The sequence below is a fragment of the Oreochromis niloticus genome, linkage group LG22, assembly GCF_001858045.2.
Source record: "Oreochromis niloticus isolate F11D_XX linkage group LG22, O_niloticus_UMD_NMBU, whole genome shotgun sequence".
Taxonomy (NCBI): domain Eukaryota; kingdom Metazoa; phylum Chordata; class Actinopteri; order Cichliformes; family Cichlidae; genus Oreochromis; species Oreochromis niloticus.
Window position 1 is genome coordinate 15974884 of NC_031985.2, and position 14212 is coordinate 15989095.

The 14212-nt window shown below is 49.6% G+C and overlaps 16 non-coding genes across 16 annotated transcripts; all 16 read left to right on the forward strand.

Moving 5' to 3' along the window:
- The first annotated feature begins 256 nt into the window (after positions 1-256).
- trnal-caa (transfer RNA leucine (anticodon CAA)) lies at positions 257-367 on the forward strand. Its single transcript has 2 exons — positions 257-294; positions 322-367. It is a non-coding gene; the product is annotated as a tRNA-Leu (tRNA).
- Positions 368-1387: 1020 nt separating this feature from the next.
- On the forward strand, positions 1388-1460 carry trnak-cuu (transfer RNA lysine (anticodon CUU)). The gene has a single exon. It is a non-coding gene; the product is annotated as a tRNA-Lys (tRNA).
- Positions 1461-1919: 459 nt separating this feature from the next.
- Positions 1920-2029, forward strand: trnal-caa (transfer RNA leucine (anticodon CAA)). The gene is made up of 2 exons: positions 1920-1957; positions 1984-2029. It is a non-coding gene; the product is annotated as a tRNA-Leu (tRNA).
- Positions 2030-3046: 1017 nt separating this feature from the next.
- On the forward strand, positions 3047-3117 carry trnak-cuu (transfer RNA lysine (anticodon CUU)). The gene has a single exon. It is a non-coding gene; the product is annotated as a tRNA-Lys (tRNA).
- A 464-nt stretch (positions 3118-3581) lies between these two features.
- Positions 3582-3692, forward strand: trnal-caa (transfer RNA leucine (anticodon CAA)). Its single transcript has 2 exons — positions 3582-3619; positions 3647-3692. It is a non-coding gene; the product is annotated as a tRNA-Leu (tRNA).
- Positions 3693-4709: 1017 nt separating this feature from the next.
- On the forward strand, positions 4710-4782 carry trnak-cuu (transfer RNA lysine (anticodon CUU)). The gene has a single exon. It is a non-coding gene; the product is annotated as a tRNA-Lys (tRNA).
- A 462-nt stretch (positions 4783-5244) lies between these two features.
- Positions 5245-5355, forward strand: trnal-caa (transfer RNA leucine (anticodon CAA)). Its single transcript has 2 exons — positions 5245-5282; positions 5310-5355. It is a non-coding gene; the product is annotated as a tRNA-Leu (tRNA).
- A 950-nt stretch (positions 5356-6305) lies between these two features.
- On the forward strand, positions 6306-6378 carry trnak-cuu (transfer RNA lysine (anticodon CUU)). The gene has a single exon. It is a non-coding gene; the product is annotated as a tRNA-Lys (tRNA).
- Positions 6379-6840: 462 nt separating this feature from the next.
- On the forward strand, positions 6841-6951 carry trnal-caa (transfer RNA leucine (anticodon CAA)). The gene is made up of 2 exons: positions 6841-6878; positions 6906-6951. It is a non-coding gene; the product is annotated as a tRNA-Leu (tRNA).
- A 1014-nt stretch (positions 6952-7965) lies between these two features.
- trnak-cuu (transfer RNA lysine (anticodon CUU)) lies at positions 7966-8038 on the forward strand. The gene has a single exon. It is a non-coding gene; the product is annotated as a tRNA-Lys (tRNA).
- A 1595-nt stretch (positions 8039-9633) lies between these two features.
- Positions 9634-9706, forward strand: trnak-cuu (transfer RNA lysine (anticodon CUU)). Its single transcript has one exon. It is a non-coding gene; the product is annotated as a tRNA-Lys (tRNA).
- A 465-nt stretch (positions 9707-10171) lies between these two features.
- trnal-caa (transfer RNA leucine (anticodon CAA)) lies at positions 10172-10282 on the forward strand. The gene is made up of 2 exons: positions 10172-10209; positions 10237-10282. It is a non-coding gene; the product is annotated as a tRNA-Leu (tRNA).
- Positions 10283-11234: 952 nt separating this feature from the next.
- Positions 11235-11307, forward strand: trnak-cuu (transfer RNA lysine (anticodon CUU)). Its single transcript has one exon. It is a non-coding gene; the product is annotated as a tRNA-Lys (tRNA).
- Positions 11308-11772: 465 nt separating this feature from the next.
- trnal-caa (transfer RNA leucine (anticodon CAA)) lies at positions 11773-11883 on the forward strand. Its single transcript has 2 exons — positions 11773-11810; positions 11838-11883. It is a non-coding gene; the product is annotated as a tRNA-Leu (tRNA).
- A 1024-nt stretch (positions 11884-12907) lies between these two features.
- trnak-cuu (transfer RNA lysine (anticodon CUU)) lies at positions 12908-12980 on the forward strand. The gene has a single exon. It is a non-coding gene; the product is annotated as a tRNA-Lys (tRNA).
- A 465-nt stretch (positions 12981-13445) lies between these two features.
- trnal-caa (transfer RNA leucine (anticodon CAA)) lies at positions 13446-13556 on the forward strand. Its single transcript has 2 exons — positions 13446-13483; positions 13511-13556. It is a non-coding gene; the product is annotated as a tRNA-Leu (tRNA).
- The last annotated feature ends 656 nt before the right edge of the window (positions 13557-14212 follow it).

The following is a 14212-nucleotide window of genomic DNA, read 5'->3' on the forward strand; positions in this document are numbered from 1 at the left end:
TACCTGCATCCCTACCCTCACCTACAGTCACAAACTGTGGGTAGTGAATGAAAGCATGAGCTCACAGATATAAGCGGCGGCAATCAGTTTTCTCCGTCGGGTGGCAGTGCTCGGCCTCAGCGATTGGATGACAAGCTTAGTATTTCAGGAGGAACTCAGATGACACCTGCAACTCCTCCACATCGAAAGGAGCCTGCTGAGGTGGTTCGGACAATTGAACATCCAGGATGACTTTGAAGAGGTGGTTGGTCAACTCGTCAGGATGGCCGAGTGGTCTAAGGCGCCAGACTCAAGGATGGGCTCCTTCCAGACAAAAGGGACTTCTGGTCTCCAAATGGAGGCGTGGGTTCAAATCCCACTCCTGACATCTGCTTTCCTTATTTAAAAATCTGTTTTCAAGAACTTCGTGAACCTTTGTGTGTTAAACTCAACAAACTGCGGGTTGTTGAGGTAGCTGTAGGCTTGCTGTGAAATGAGCTTTGCAGGTTACAGGAACTTTTGTAGTGAAGAGCTTTCATTAACATGACAGAGCTCTGCTTTCTAAGTGGAAGCCTGAATTGAAATCCCGCTTGTATCTGGCATTTGTCATGGAATACCAGAATTGCCACCTCCACCACTGGCACCCTGTGCTTTTCACAGAGGACAGCAGGTTTACCCTGAGAACATATAACAGATGTGAAAGCTTCCCGAGAAGTCGTGGGGAACTTTATGCTCAATGTAACATGCTTGATTGTGAGCGCTTTGCTGGTGGGTCATGATGGTCTGGAGAGGCACATGCACTGAGGTATGCACAGGCCTCTACAGGCAAGGCAACGGCACAATGAGTGCCATTAGGTATGGGGATGAAATTCTCTGACCCACTGTCAGACCCTACGCTGGTGCATTGGCTCCTGGCTTTCTTCCTGCTGCCCGGCCTCATCCGACAAGAGTATGCAGGCAGACCCTACGCTGGTGCATTGGCTCCTGGCTTTCTTCCTGCTGCCCGGCCTCATCCGACAAGAGTATGCAGGCAGTTTGCGTGGGAACTGATACCGTTGGCCGACACTCCCCACCCCCAACCCTATATTGGCCTACTTGACCAAAATTCAATACAACACCCCTGGGACATTTAGCTTTGGTCCATGTGACACCTCCAGGTTGGAACTCAGACTGTCCAGGAGCTCAGCGATGCCCTGGTCCAGATCTGGGAGAAGATTCCCCGGGAGACATTCAGTCGTCTCAACCGGAGCATGCCCCGTGGTGTGGCATGCATACAAGGACATAAGAGCTTGAATGGATGATAGAAAAACTGAAAGTAGTCTGTGCTTTCTTTGCTTCCTCTTGAAATGCTAGTCAACCTCCCCAGAAATAAGAACGTGTGTCCATCTCAAAGACTGCTTCTGAAGAAGCCCGGCTAGCTCAGTCGGGAGAGCATGAGACTCTTAATCTCAGGGTCGTGGGTTCGAGCCCCACGTTGGGCGAGGGGACTTTTGTGCAACTGCCCGCAAGAGAGAAAATAAGTGCGTATAGAGAACAGCAAATGCCGTGTTGCGCAAAGGAAGATGAAAGTATGGTAACAGAAACCAAAGTTACGCTGTCGTGTCTTCACAAGTCCACTTTGCCACCATTTCATTTGATGATTCTGGACGAAATTTCAAGAGAGCTGAGCAAAAAAGCAACACTCTAGGTTTACCTGCATCCCTACCCTCACCTACAGTCACAAACTGTGGTAGTGAATGAAAGCATGAGCTCACAGATATAAGCGGCGGCAATCAGTTTTCTCCGTCGGGTGGCAGTGCTCGGCCTCAGGATTGGATGACAAGCTTTATTCAGGAGGAACTCAGATGACACCTGCAACTCCTCCACATCGAAAGGAGCCTGCTGAGGTGGTTCGACAATTGAACATCCAGGATGACTTTGAAGAGGTGGTTGGTCAACTCGTCAGGATGGCCGAGTGGTCTAAGGCGCCAGACTCAAGGATGGGCTCCTTCCAGACAAAAGGACTTCTGGTCTCCAAATGGAGGCGTGGGTTCAAATCCCACTCCTGACATCTGCTTTCCTTATTTAAAAATCTGTTTTCAAGAACTTCGTGAACCTTTGTGTGTTAAACTCAACAACTGCGGGTTGTTGAGGTAGCTGTAGGCTTGCTGTGAAATGAGCTTTGCAGGTTACAGGAACTTTGTAGTGAAGAGCTTTCATTAACATGACAGAGCTCTGCTTTCTAAGTGGAAGCCTGAATTGAAATCCCGCTTGTATCTGGCATTGTCATGGAATACCAGAATTGCCACCTCCACCACTGGCACCCTGTGCTTTCACAGAGGACAGCAGGTTTACCCTGAGAACATATAACAGATGTGAAAGCTTCCCGAGAAGTCGTGGGGAACTTTATGCTCAATGTAACATGCTTGATTGTGAGCGCTTTGCTGGTGGGTCAGTGATGGTCTGGAGAGGCACATGCACTGAGGTATGCACAGGCCTCTACAGGCAAGGCAACGGCACAATGAGTGCCATTAGGTATGGGATGAAATTCTCTGACCCACTGTCAGACCCTACGCTGGTGCATTGGCTCCTGGCTTTCTTCCTGCTGCCCGGCCTCATCCGACAAGAGTATGCAGGCAGACCCTACGCTGGTGCATTGGCTCCTGGCTTTCTTCCTGCTGCCCGGCCTCATCCGACAAGAGTATGCAGGCAGTTTGCGTGGGAACTGATACCGTTGGCCGACACTCCCCACCCCCAACCCTATATTGGCCTACTTGACCAAAATTCAATACAACACCCCTGGGACATTTAGCTTTGGTCCATGTGACACCTCCAGGTTGGAACTCAGACTGTCCAGGAGCTCAGCGATGCCCTGGTCCAGATCTGGGAGAAGATTCCCCGGGAGACATTCAGTCGTCTCAACCGGAGCATGCCCCGTGGTGTGGCATGCATACAAGGACATAAGAGCTGAATGGATGATAGAAAAACTTGAAAGTAGTCTGTGCTTTCTTTGCTTCCTCTTGAAATGCTAGTCAACCTCCCCCAGAAATAAGAACGTGTGTCCATCTCAAGACTGGCTTCTGAAGAAGCCCGGCTAGCTCAGTCGGGAGAGCATGAGACTCTTAATCTCAGGGTCGTGGGTTCGAGCCCACGTGGGCGAGGGACTTTTGTGCAACTGCCCGCAAGAGAGAAAATAAGTGCGTATAGAGAACAGCAAATGCCGTGTTGCGCAAAGGAAGATGAAAGTATGGTAACAGAAACCAAAGTTACGCTGTCGTGTCTTCACAAGTCCACTTTGCCACCATTTCATTTGATGATTCTGGACGAAATTTCAAGAGAGCTGAGCAAAAAAGCAACACTCTAGGTTTACCTGCATCCCTACCCTCACCTACAGTCACAAACTGTGGGTAGTGAATGAAAGCATGAGCTCACAGATATAAGCGGCGGCAATCAGTTTTCTCCGTCGGGTGGCAGTGCTCGGCCTCAGAGATTGGATGACAAGCTTAGTATTTCAGGAGGAACTCAGATGACACCTGCAACTCCTCCACATCGAAAGGAGCCTGCTGAGGTGGTTCCGACAATTGAACATCCAGGATGACTTTGAAGAGGTGGTTGGTCAACTCGTCAGGATGGCCGAGTGGTCTAAGGCGCCAGACTCAAGGATGGGCTCCTTCCAGACAAAAGGGACTTCTGGTCTCCAAATGGAGGCGTGGGTTCAAATCCCACTCCTGACATCTGCTTCCTTATTTAAAAATCTGTTTTCAAGAACTTCGTGAACCTTTGTGTGTTAAACTCAACAAACTGCGGGTTGTTGAGGTAGCTGTAGGCTTGCTGTGAAATGAGCTTTGCAGGTTACAGGAACTTTTGTAGTGAAGAGCTTTCATTAACATGACAGAGCTCTGCTTTCTAAGTGGAAGCCTGAATTGAAATCCCGCTTGTATCTGGCATTTGTCATGGAATACCAGAATTGCCACCTCCACCACTGGCACCCTGTGCTTTTCACAGAGGACAGCAGGTTTACCCTGAGAACATATAACAGATGTGAAAGCTTCCGAGAAGTCGTGGGAACTTTATGCTCAATGTAACATGCTTGATTGTGAGCGCTTTGCTGGTGGGTCAGTGATGGTCTGGAGAGCACATGCACTGAGGTATGCACAGGCCTCTACAGGCAAGGCAACGGCACAATGAGTGCCATTAGGTATGGGGATGAAATTCTCTGACCCACTGTCAGACCCTACGCTGGTGCATTGCTCCTGGCTTTCTTCCTGCTGCCCGGCCTCATCCGACAAGAGTATGCAGCAGACCCTACGCTGGTGCATTGGCTCCTGGCTTTCTTCCTGCTGCCCGGCCTCATCCGACAAGAGTATGCAGGCAGTTTGCGTGGGAACTGATACCGTTGGCCGACACTCCCCACCCCCCAACCCTATATTGGCCTACTTGACCAAAATTCAATACAACACCCTGGACATTTAGCTTTGGTCCATGTGACACCTCCAGGTTGGAACTCAGACTGTCCAGGAGCTCAGCGATGCCCTGGTCCAGATCTGGGGAGAAGATTCCCCGGGAGACATTCAGTCGTCTCAACCGGAGCATGCCCCGTGGTGTGGCATGCATACAAGGACATAAGAGCTTGAATGGATGATAGAAAAACTTGAAAGTAGTCTGTGCTTTCTTTGCTTCCTCTTGAAATGCTAGTCAACCTCCCCAGAAATAAGAACGTGTGTCCATCTCAAAGACTGGCTTCTGAAGAAGCCCGGCTAGCTCAGTCGGGAGAGCATGAGACTCTTAATCTCAGGGTCGTGGGTTCGAGCCCCACGTTGGGCGAGGGGACTTTTGTGCAACTGCCCGCAAGAGAGAAAATAAGTGCGTATAGAGAACAGCAAATGCCGTGTTGCGCAAAGGAAGATGAAAGTATGGTAACAGAAACCAAAGTTACGCTGTCGTGTCTTCACAAGTCCACTTTGCCACCATTCATTTGATGATTCTGGACGAAATTTCAAGAGAGCTGAGCAAAAAAGCAACACTCTAGGTTACCTGCATCCCTACCCTCACCTACAGTCACAAACTGTGGGTAGTGAATGAAAGCATGAGCTCACAGATATAAGCGCGGCAATCAGTTTTCTCCGTCGGGTGGCAGTGCTCGGCCTCAGAGATTGGATGACAAGCTTAGTATTTCAGGAGGAACTCAGATGACACCTGCAACTCCTCCACATCGAAAGGAGCCTGCTGAGGTGGTTCGGACAATTGAACATCCAGGATGACTTTGAAGAGGTGGTTGGTCAACTCGTCAGGATGGCCGAGTGGTCTAAGGCGCCAGACTCAAGGATGGGCTCCTTCCAGACAAAAGGGACTTCTGGTCTCCAAATGGAGGCGTGGGTTCAAATCCCACTCCTGACATCTGCTTTCCTTATTTAAAATCTGTTTTCAAGAACTTCGTGAACCTTTGTGTGTTAAACTCAACAAACTGCGGGTTGTTGAGGTAGCTGTAGGCTTGCTGTGAAATGAGCGTTGCAGGTTACAGGAACTTTTGTAGTGAAGAGCTTTCATTAACATGACAGAGCTCTGCTTTCTAAGTGGAAGCCTGAATTGAAATCCCGCTTGTATCTGGCATTTGTCATGGAATACCAGAATTGCCACCTCCACCACTGGCACCCTGTGCTTTTCACAGAGGACAGCAGGTTTACCCTGAGAACATATAACAGATGTGAAAGCTCCCGAGAAGTCGTGGGGAACTTTATGCTCAATGTAACATGCTTGATTATGAGCGCTTTGCTGGTGGGTCAGTGATGGTCTGGAGAGGCACATGCACTGAGGTATGCACAGGCCTCTACAGGCAAGGCAACGGCACAATGAGTGCCATTAGGTATGGGGATGAAATTCTCTGACCCACTGTCAGACCCTACGCTGGTGCATTGGCTCCTGGCTTTCTTCCTGCTGCCCGGCCTCATCCGACAAGAGTATGCAGGCAGTTTGCGTGGGAACTGATACCGTTGGCCGACACTCCCCACCCCCCAACCCTATATTGGCCTACTTGACCAAAATTCAATACAACACCCCTGGGACATTTAGCTTTGGTCCATCTGACACCTCCAGGTTGGAACTCAGACTGTCCAGGAGCTCAGCGATGCCCTGGTCCAGATCTGGGGAGAAGATTCCCCGGAGACATTCAGTCGTCTCAACCGGAGCATGCCCCGTGGTGTGGCATGCATACAAGGACATAAGAGCTTGAATGGATGATAGAAAAACTTGAAAGTAGTCTGTGCTTTCTTTGCTTCCTCTTGAAATGCTAGTCAACCTCCCCCAGAAATAAGAACGTGTGTCCATCTCAAAGACTTGCTTCTGAAGAAGCCCGGCTAGCTCAGTCGGGAGAGCATGAGACTCTTAATCTCAGGGTCGTGGGTTCGAGCCCCACGTTGGGCGAGGGGACTTTTGTGCAACTGCCCGCAAGAGAGAAAATAAGTGCGTATAGAGAACAGCAAATGCCGTGTTGCGCAAAGGAAGATGAAAGTATGGTAACAGAAACCAAAGTTACCTGTCGTGTCTTCACAAGTCCACTTTGCCACCATTTCATTTGATGATTCTGGACGAAATTTCAAGAGAGCTGAGCAAAAAAGCAACACTCTAGTTTACCTGCATCCCTACCCTCACCTACAGTCACAAACTGTGGGTAGTGAATGAAAGCATGAGCTCACAGATATAAGCGGCGGCAATCAGTTTTCTCCGTCGGGTGGCAGTGCTCGGCCTCAGGATTGGATGACAAGCTTAGTATTTCAGGAGGAACTCAGATGACACCTGCAACTCCTCCACATCGAAAGGAGCCTGCTGAGGTGGTTCGGACAATTGAACATCCAGGATGACTTTGAAGAGGTGGTTGGTCAACTCGTCAGGATGGCCGAGTGGTCTAAGGCGCCAGACTCAAGGATGGGCTCCTTCCAGACAAAAGGGACTTCTGGTCTCCAAATGGAGGCGTGGGTTCAAATCCCACTCCTGACATCTGCTTTCCTTATTTAAAATCTGTTTTCAAGAACTTCGTGAACCTTTGTGTGTTAAACTCAACAAACTGCGGGTTGTTGAGGTAGCTGTAGGCTTGCTGTGAAATGAGCTTTGCAGGTTACAGGAACTTTGTAGTGAAGAGCTTTCATTAACATGACAGAGCTCTGCTTTCTAAGTGGAAGCCTGAATTGAAATCCCGCTTGTATCTGGCATTTGTCATGGAATACCAGAATTGCCACCTCCACCACTGGCACCCTGTGCTTTTCACAGAGGACAGCAGGTTACCCTGAGAACATATAACAGATGTGAAAGCTTCCCGAGAAGTCGTGGGGAACTTTATGCTCAATGTAACATGCTGATTGTGAGCGCTTTGCTGGTGGGTCAGTGATGGTCTGGAGAGGCACATGCACTGAGGTATGCACAGGCCTCTACAGCAAGGCAACGGCACAATGAGTGCCATTAGGTATGGGATGAAATTCTCTGACCCACTGTCAGACCCTACGCTGGTGCATGGCTCCTGGCTTTCTTCCTGCTGCCCGGCCTCATCCGACAAGAGTATGCAGGCAGACCCTACGCTGGTGCATTGGCTCCTGGCTTTCTTCCTGCTGCCCGGCCTCATCCGACAAGAGTATGCAGGCAGTTTGCGTGGGAACTGATACCGTTGGCCGACACTCCCCACCCCCAACCCTATATTGGCCTACTTGACCAAAATTCAATACAACACCCCTGGACATTTAGCTTTGGTCCATTGACACCTCCAGGTTGGAACTCAGACTGTCCAGGAGCTCAGCGATGCCCTGGTCCAGATCTGGGAGAAGATTCCCCGGGAGACATTCAGTCGTCTCAACCGGAGCATGCCCCGTGGTGTGGCATGCATACAAGGACATAAGAGCTTGAATGGATGATAGAAAACTTGAAAGTAGTCTGTGCTTTCTTTGCTTCCTCTTGAAATGCTAGTCAACCTCCCCCAGAAATAAGAACGTGTGTCCATCTCAAAGACTTGCTTCTGAAGAAGCCCGGCTAGCTCAGTCGGGAGAGCATGAGACTCTTAATCTCAGGGTCGTGGGTTCGAGCCCCACGTTGGGCGAGGGGACTTTTGTGCAACTGCCCGCAAGAGAGAAAATAAGTGCGTATAGAGAACAGCAAATGCCGTGTTGCGCAAAGGAAGATGAAAGTATGGTAACAGAAACCAAAGTTACACTGTCGTGTCTTCACAAGTCCACTTTGCCACCATTTCATTTGATGATTCTGGACGAAATTTCAAGAGAGCTGAGCAAAAAGCAACACTCAAGCTTTACCTGCATCCCTACCCTCACCTACAGTCACAAACTGTGGGTAGTGAATGAAAGCATGAGCTCACAGATATAAGCGGCGGCAATCAGTTTTCTCCGTCGGGTGGCAGTGCTCGGCCTCAGAGATTGGATGACAAGCTTAGTATTTCAGGAGGAACTCAGATGACAGCTGCAACTCCTCCACATCGAAAGGAGCCTGCTGAGGTGGTTCGGACAATTGAACATCCAGGATGACTTTGAAGAGGTGGTTGGTCAACTCGTCAGGATGGCCGAGTGGTCTAAGGCGCCAGACTCAAGGATGGGCTCCTTCCAGACAAAAGGGACTTCTGGTCTCCAAATGGAGGCGGGGTTCAAATCCCACTCCTGACATCTGCTTTCCTTATTTAAAAATCTGTTTTCAAGAACTTCGTGAACCTTGTGTGTTAAACTCAACAAACTGCGGGTTGTTGAGGTAGCTGTAGGCTTGCTGTGAAATGAGCTTGCAGGTTACAGGAACTTTTGTAGTGAAGAGCTTTCATTAACATGACAGAGCTCTGCTTTCTAAGTGGAAGCCTGAATTGAAATCCCGCTTGTATCTGGCATTTGTCATGGAATACCAGAATTGCCACCTCCACCACTGGCACCCTGTGCTTTCACAGAGGACAGCAGGTTACCCTGAGAACATATAACAGATGTGAAAGCTTCCCGAGAAGTCGTGGGGAACTTTATGCTCAATGTAACATGCTTGATTGTGAGCGCTTTGCTGGTGGGTCAGTGATGGTCTGGAGAGGCACATGCACTGAGGTATGCACAGGCCTCTACAGGCAAGGCAACGGCACAATGAGTGCCATTAGGTATGGGGATGAAATTCTCTGACCCACTGTCAGACCCTACGCTGGTGCATTGGCTCCTGGCTTTCTTCCTGCTGCCCGGCCTCATCCGACAAGAGTATGCAGGCAGACCCTACGCTGGTGCATTGGCTCCTGGCTTTCTTCCTGCTGCCCGGCCTCATCCGACAAGAGTATGCAGGCAGTTTGCGTGGGAACTGATACCGTTGGCCGACACTCCCCACCCCCAACCCTATATTGGCCTACTTGACCAAAATTCAATACAACACCCCTGGGACATTTAGCTTTGGTCCATGTGACACCTCCAGGTTGGAACTCAGACTGTCCAGGAGCTCAGCGATGCCCTGGTCCAGATCTGGGGAGAAGATTCCCCGGGAGACATTCAGTCGTCTCAACCGGAGCATGCCCCGTGGTGTGGCATGCATACAAGGACATAAGAGCTTGAATGGATGATAGAAAAACTTGAAAGTAGTCTGTGCTTTCTTTGCTTCCTCTTGAAATGCTAGTCAACCTCCCCCAGAAATAAGAACGTGTGTCCATCTCAAAGACTGGCTTCTGAAGAAGCCCGGCTAGCTCAGTCGGGAGAGCATGAGACTCTTAATCTCAGGGTCGTGGGTTCGAGCCCCACGTTGGGCGAGGGGACTTTTGTGCAACTGCCCGCAAGAGAGAAAATAAGTGCGTATAGAGAACAGCAAATGCCGTGTTGCGCAAAGGAAGATGAAAGTATGGTAACAGAAACCAAAGTTACGCTGTCGTGTCTTCACAAGTCCACTTTGCCACCATTTCATTTGATGATTCTGGACGAAATTTCAAGAGAGCTGAGCAAAAAAGCAACACTCTAGGTTTACCTGCATCCCTACCCTCACCTACAGTCACAAACTGTGGGTAGTGAATGAAAGCATGAGCTCACAGATATAAGCGGCGGCAATCAGTTTTCTCCGTCGGGTGGCAGTGCTCGGCCTCAGAGATTGGATGACAAGCTTAGTATTTCAGGAGGAACTCAGATGACACCTGCAACTCCTCCACATCGAAAGGAGCCTGCTGAGGTGGTTCGGACAATTGAACATCCAGGATGACTTTGAAGAGGTGGTTGGTCAACTCGTCAGGATGGCCGAGTGGTCTAAGGCGCCAGACTCAAGGATGGGCTCCTTCCAGACAAAAGGGACTTCTGGTCTCCAAATGGAGGCGTGGGTTCAAATCCCACTCCTGACATCTGCTTTCCTTATTTAAAAATCTGTTTTCAAGAACTTCGTGAACCTTTGTGTGTTAAACTCAACAAACTGCGGGTTGTTGAGGTAGCTGTAGGCTTGCTGTGAAATGAGCGTTGCAGGTTACAGGAACTTTTGTAGTGAAGAGCTTTCATTAACATGACAGAGCTCTGCTTTCTAAGTGGAAGCCTGAATTGAAATCCCGCTTGTATCTGGCATTTGTCATGGAATACCAGAATTGCCACCTCCACCACTGGCACCCTGTGCTTTTCACAGAGGACAGCAGGTTTACCCTGAGAACATATAACAGATGTGAAAGCTTCCCGAGAAGTCGTGGGGAACTTTATGCTCAATGTAACATGCTTGATTATGAGCGCTTTGCTGGTGGGTCAGTGATGGTCTGGAGAGGCACATGCACTGAGGTATGCACAGGCCTCTACAGGCAAGGCAACGGCACAATGAGTGCCATTAGGTATGGGGATGAAATTCTCTGACCCACTGTCAGACCCTACGCTGGTGCATTGGCTCCTGGCTTTCTTCCTGCTGCCCGGCCTCATCCGACAAGAGTATGCAGGCAGTTTGCGTGGGAACTGATACCGTTGGCCGACACTCCCCACCCCCCAACCCTATATTGGCCTACTTGACCAAAATTCAATACAACACCCCTGGGACATTTAGCTTTGGTCCATCTGACACCTCCAGGTTGGAACTCAGACTGTCCAGGAGCTCAGCGATGCCCTGGTCCAGATCTGGGAGAAGATTCCCCGGGAGACATTCAGTCGTCTCAACCGGAGCATGCCCCGTGGTGTGGCATGCATACAAGGACATAAGAGCTTGAATGGATGATAGAAAAACTTGAAAGTAGTCTGTGCTTTCTTTGCTTCCTCTTGAAATGCTAGTCAACCTCCCCCAGAAATAAGAACGTGTGTCCATCTCAAAGACTTGCTTCTGAAGAAGCCCGGCTAGCTCAGTCGGGAGAGCATGAGACTCTTAATCTCAGGGTCGTGGGTTTGAGCCCCACGTTGGGCGAGGGCACTTTTGTGCAACTGCCCGCAAGAGAGAAAATAAGTGCGTATAGAGAACAGCAAATGCCGTGTTGCGCAAAGGAAGATGAAAGTATGGTAACAGAAACCAAAGTTACACTGTCGTGTCTTCACAAGTCCACTTTGCCACCATTTCATTTGATGATTCTGGACGAAATTTCAAGAGAGCTGAGCAAAAAAGCAACACTCTAGCTTTACCTGCATCCCTACCCTCACCTACAGTCACAAACTGTGGGTAGTGAATGAAAGCATGAGCTCACAGATATAAGCGGCGGCAATCAGTTTTCTCCGTCGGGTGGCAGTGCTCGGCCTCAGAGATTGGATGACAAGCTTAGTATTTCAGGAGGAACTCAGATGACACCTGCAACTCCTCCACATCGAAAGGAGCCTGCTGAGGTGGTTCGGACAATTGAACATCCAGGATGACTTTGAAGAGGTGGTTGGTCAACTCGTCAGGATGGCCGAGTGGTCTAAGGCGCCAGACTCAAGGATGGGCTCCTTCCAGACAAAAGGGACTTCTGGTCTCCAAATGGAGGCGTGGGTTCAAATCCCACTCCTGACATCTGCTTTCCTTATTTAAAAATCTGTTTTCAAGAACTTCGTGAACCTTTGTGTGTTAAACTCAACAAACTGCGGGTTGTTGAGGTAGCTGTAGGCTTGCTGTGAAATGAGCTTTGCAGGTTACAGGAACTTTTGTAGTGAAGAGCTTTCATTAACATGACAGAGCTCTGCTTTCTAAGTGGAAGCCTGAATTGAAATCCCGCTTGTATCTGGCATTTGTCATGGAATACCAGAATTGCCACCTCCACCACTGGCACCCTGTGCTTTTCACAGAGGACAGCAGGTTTACCCTGAGAACATATAACAGATGTGAAAGCTTCCGAGAAGTCGTGGGGAACTTTATGCTCAATGTAACATGCTTGATTGTGAGCGCTTTGCTGGTGGGTCAGTGATGGTCTGGAGAGGCACATGCACTGAGGTATGCACAGGCCTCTACAGGCAAGGCAACGGCACAATGAGTGCCATTAGGTATGGGGATGAAATTCTCTGACCCACTGTCAGACCCTACGCTGGTGCAATGGCTCCTGGCTATCTTCCTGCTGCCCGGCCTCATCCGACAAGAGTATGCAGGCAGACCCTACGCTGGTGCATTGGCTCCTGGCTTTCTTCCTGCTGCCCGGCCTCATCCGACAAGAGTATGCAGGCAGTTTGCGTGGGAACTGATACCGTTGGCCGACACTCCCCACCCCCCAACCCTATATTGGCCTACTTGACCAAAATTCAATACAACACCCCTGGGACATTTAGCTTTGGTCCATCTGACACCTCCAGGTTGGAACTCAGACTGTCCAAGAGCTCAGCGATGCCCTGGTCCAGATCTGGGGAGAAGATTCCCCGGGAGACATTCAGTCGTCTCAACCGGAGCATGCCCGTGGTGTGGCATGCATACAAGGACATAAGAGCTTGAATGGATGATAGAAAAACTTGAAAGTAGTCTGTGCTTTCTTTGCTTCCTCTTGAAATGCTAGTCAACCTCCCCCAGAAATAAGAACGTGTGTCCATCTCAAAGACTTGCTTCTGAAGAAGCCCGGCTAGCTCAGTCGGGAGAGCATGAGACTCTTAATCTCAGGGTCGTGGGTTCGAGCCCCACGTTGGGCGAGGGGACTTTTGTGCAACTGCCCGCAAGAGAGAAAATAAGTGCGTATAGAGAACAGCAAATGCCGTGTTGCGCAAAGGAAGATGAAAGTATGGTAACAGAAACCAAAGTTACACTGTCGTGTCTTCACAAGTCCACTTTGCCACCATTTCATTTGATGATTCTGGACGAAATTTCAAGAGAGCTGAGCAAAAAAGCAACACTCAAGCTTTACCTGCATCCCTACCCTCACCTACAGTCACAAACTGTGGGTAGTGAATGAAAGCATGAGCTCACAGATATAAGCGGCGGCAATCAGTTTTCTCCGTCGGGTGGCAGTGCTCGGCCTCAGAGATTGGATGACAAGCTTAGTATTTCAGGAGGAACTCAGATGACAGCTGCAACTCCTCCACATCGAAAGGAGCCTGCTGAGGTGGTTCGGACAATTGAACATCCAGGATGACTTTGAAGAGGTGGTTGGTCAACTCGTCAGGATGGCCGAGTGGTCTAAGGCGCCAGACTCAAGGATGGGCTCCTTCCAGACAAAAGGGACTTCTGGTCTCCAAATGGAGGCGAGGGTTCAAATCCCACTCCTGACATCTGCTTTCCTTATTTAAAAATCTGTTTTCAAGAACTTCGTGAACCTTTGTGTGTTAAACTCAACAAACTGCGGGTTGTTGAGGTAGCTGTAGGCTTGCTGTGAAATGAGCTTTGCAGGTTACAGGAACTTTTTGTAGTGAAGAGCTTTCATTAACATGACAGAGCTCTGCTTTCTAAGTGGAAGCCTGAATTGAAATCCCGCTTGTATCTGGCATTTGTCATGGAATACCAGAATTGCCACCTCCACCACTGGCACCCTGTGCTTTTCACAGAGGACAGCAGGTTTACCCTGAGAACATATAACAGATGTGAAAGCTTCCCGAGAAGTCGTGGGGAACTTTATGCTCAATGTAACATGCTTGATTGTGAGCGCTTTGCTGGTGGGTCAGTGATGGTCTGGAGAGGCACATGCACTGAGGTATGCACAGGCCTCTACAGGCAAGGCAACGGCACAATGAGTGCCATTAGGTATGGGGATGAAATTCTCTGACCCACTGTCAGACCCTACGCTGGTGCAATGGCTCCTGGCTATCTTCCTGCTGTCCGGCCTCATCCGACAAGAGTATGCAGGCAGACCCTACGCTGGTGCATTGGCTCCTGGCTTTCTTCCTGCTGCCCGGCCTCATCCGACAAGAGTATGCAGGCAGTTTGCGTG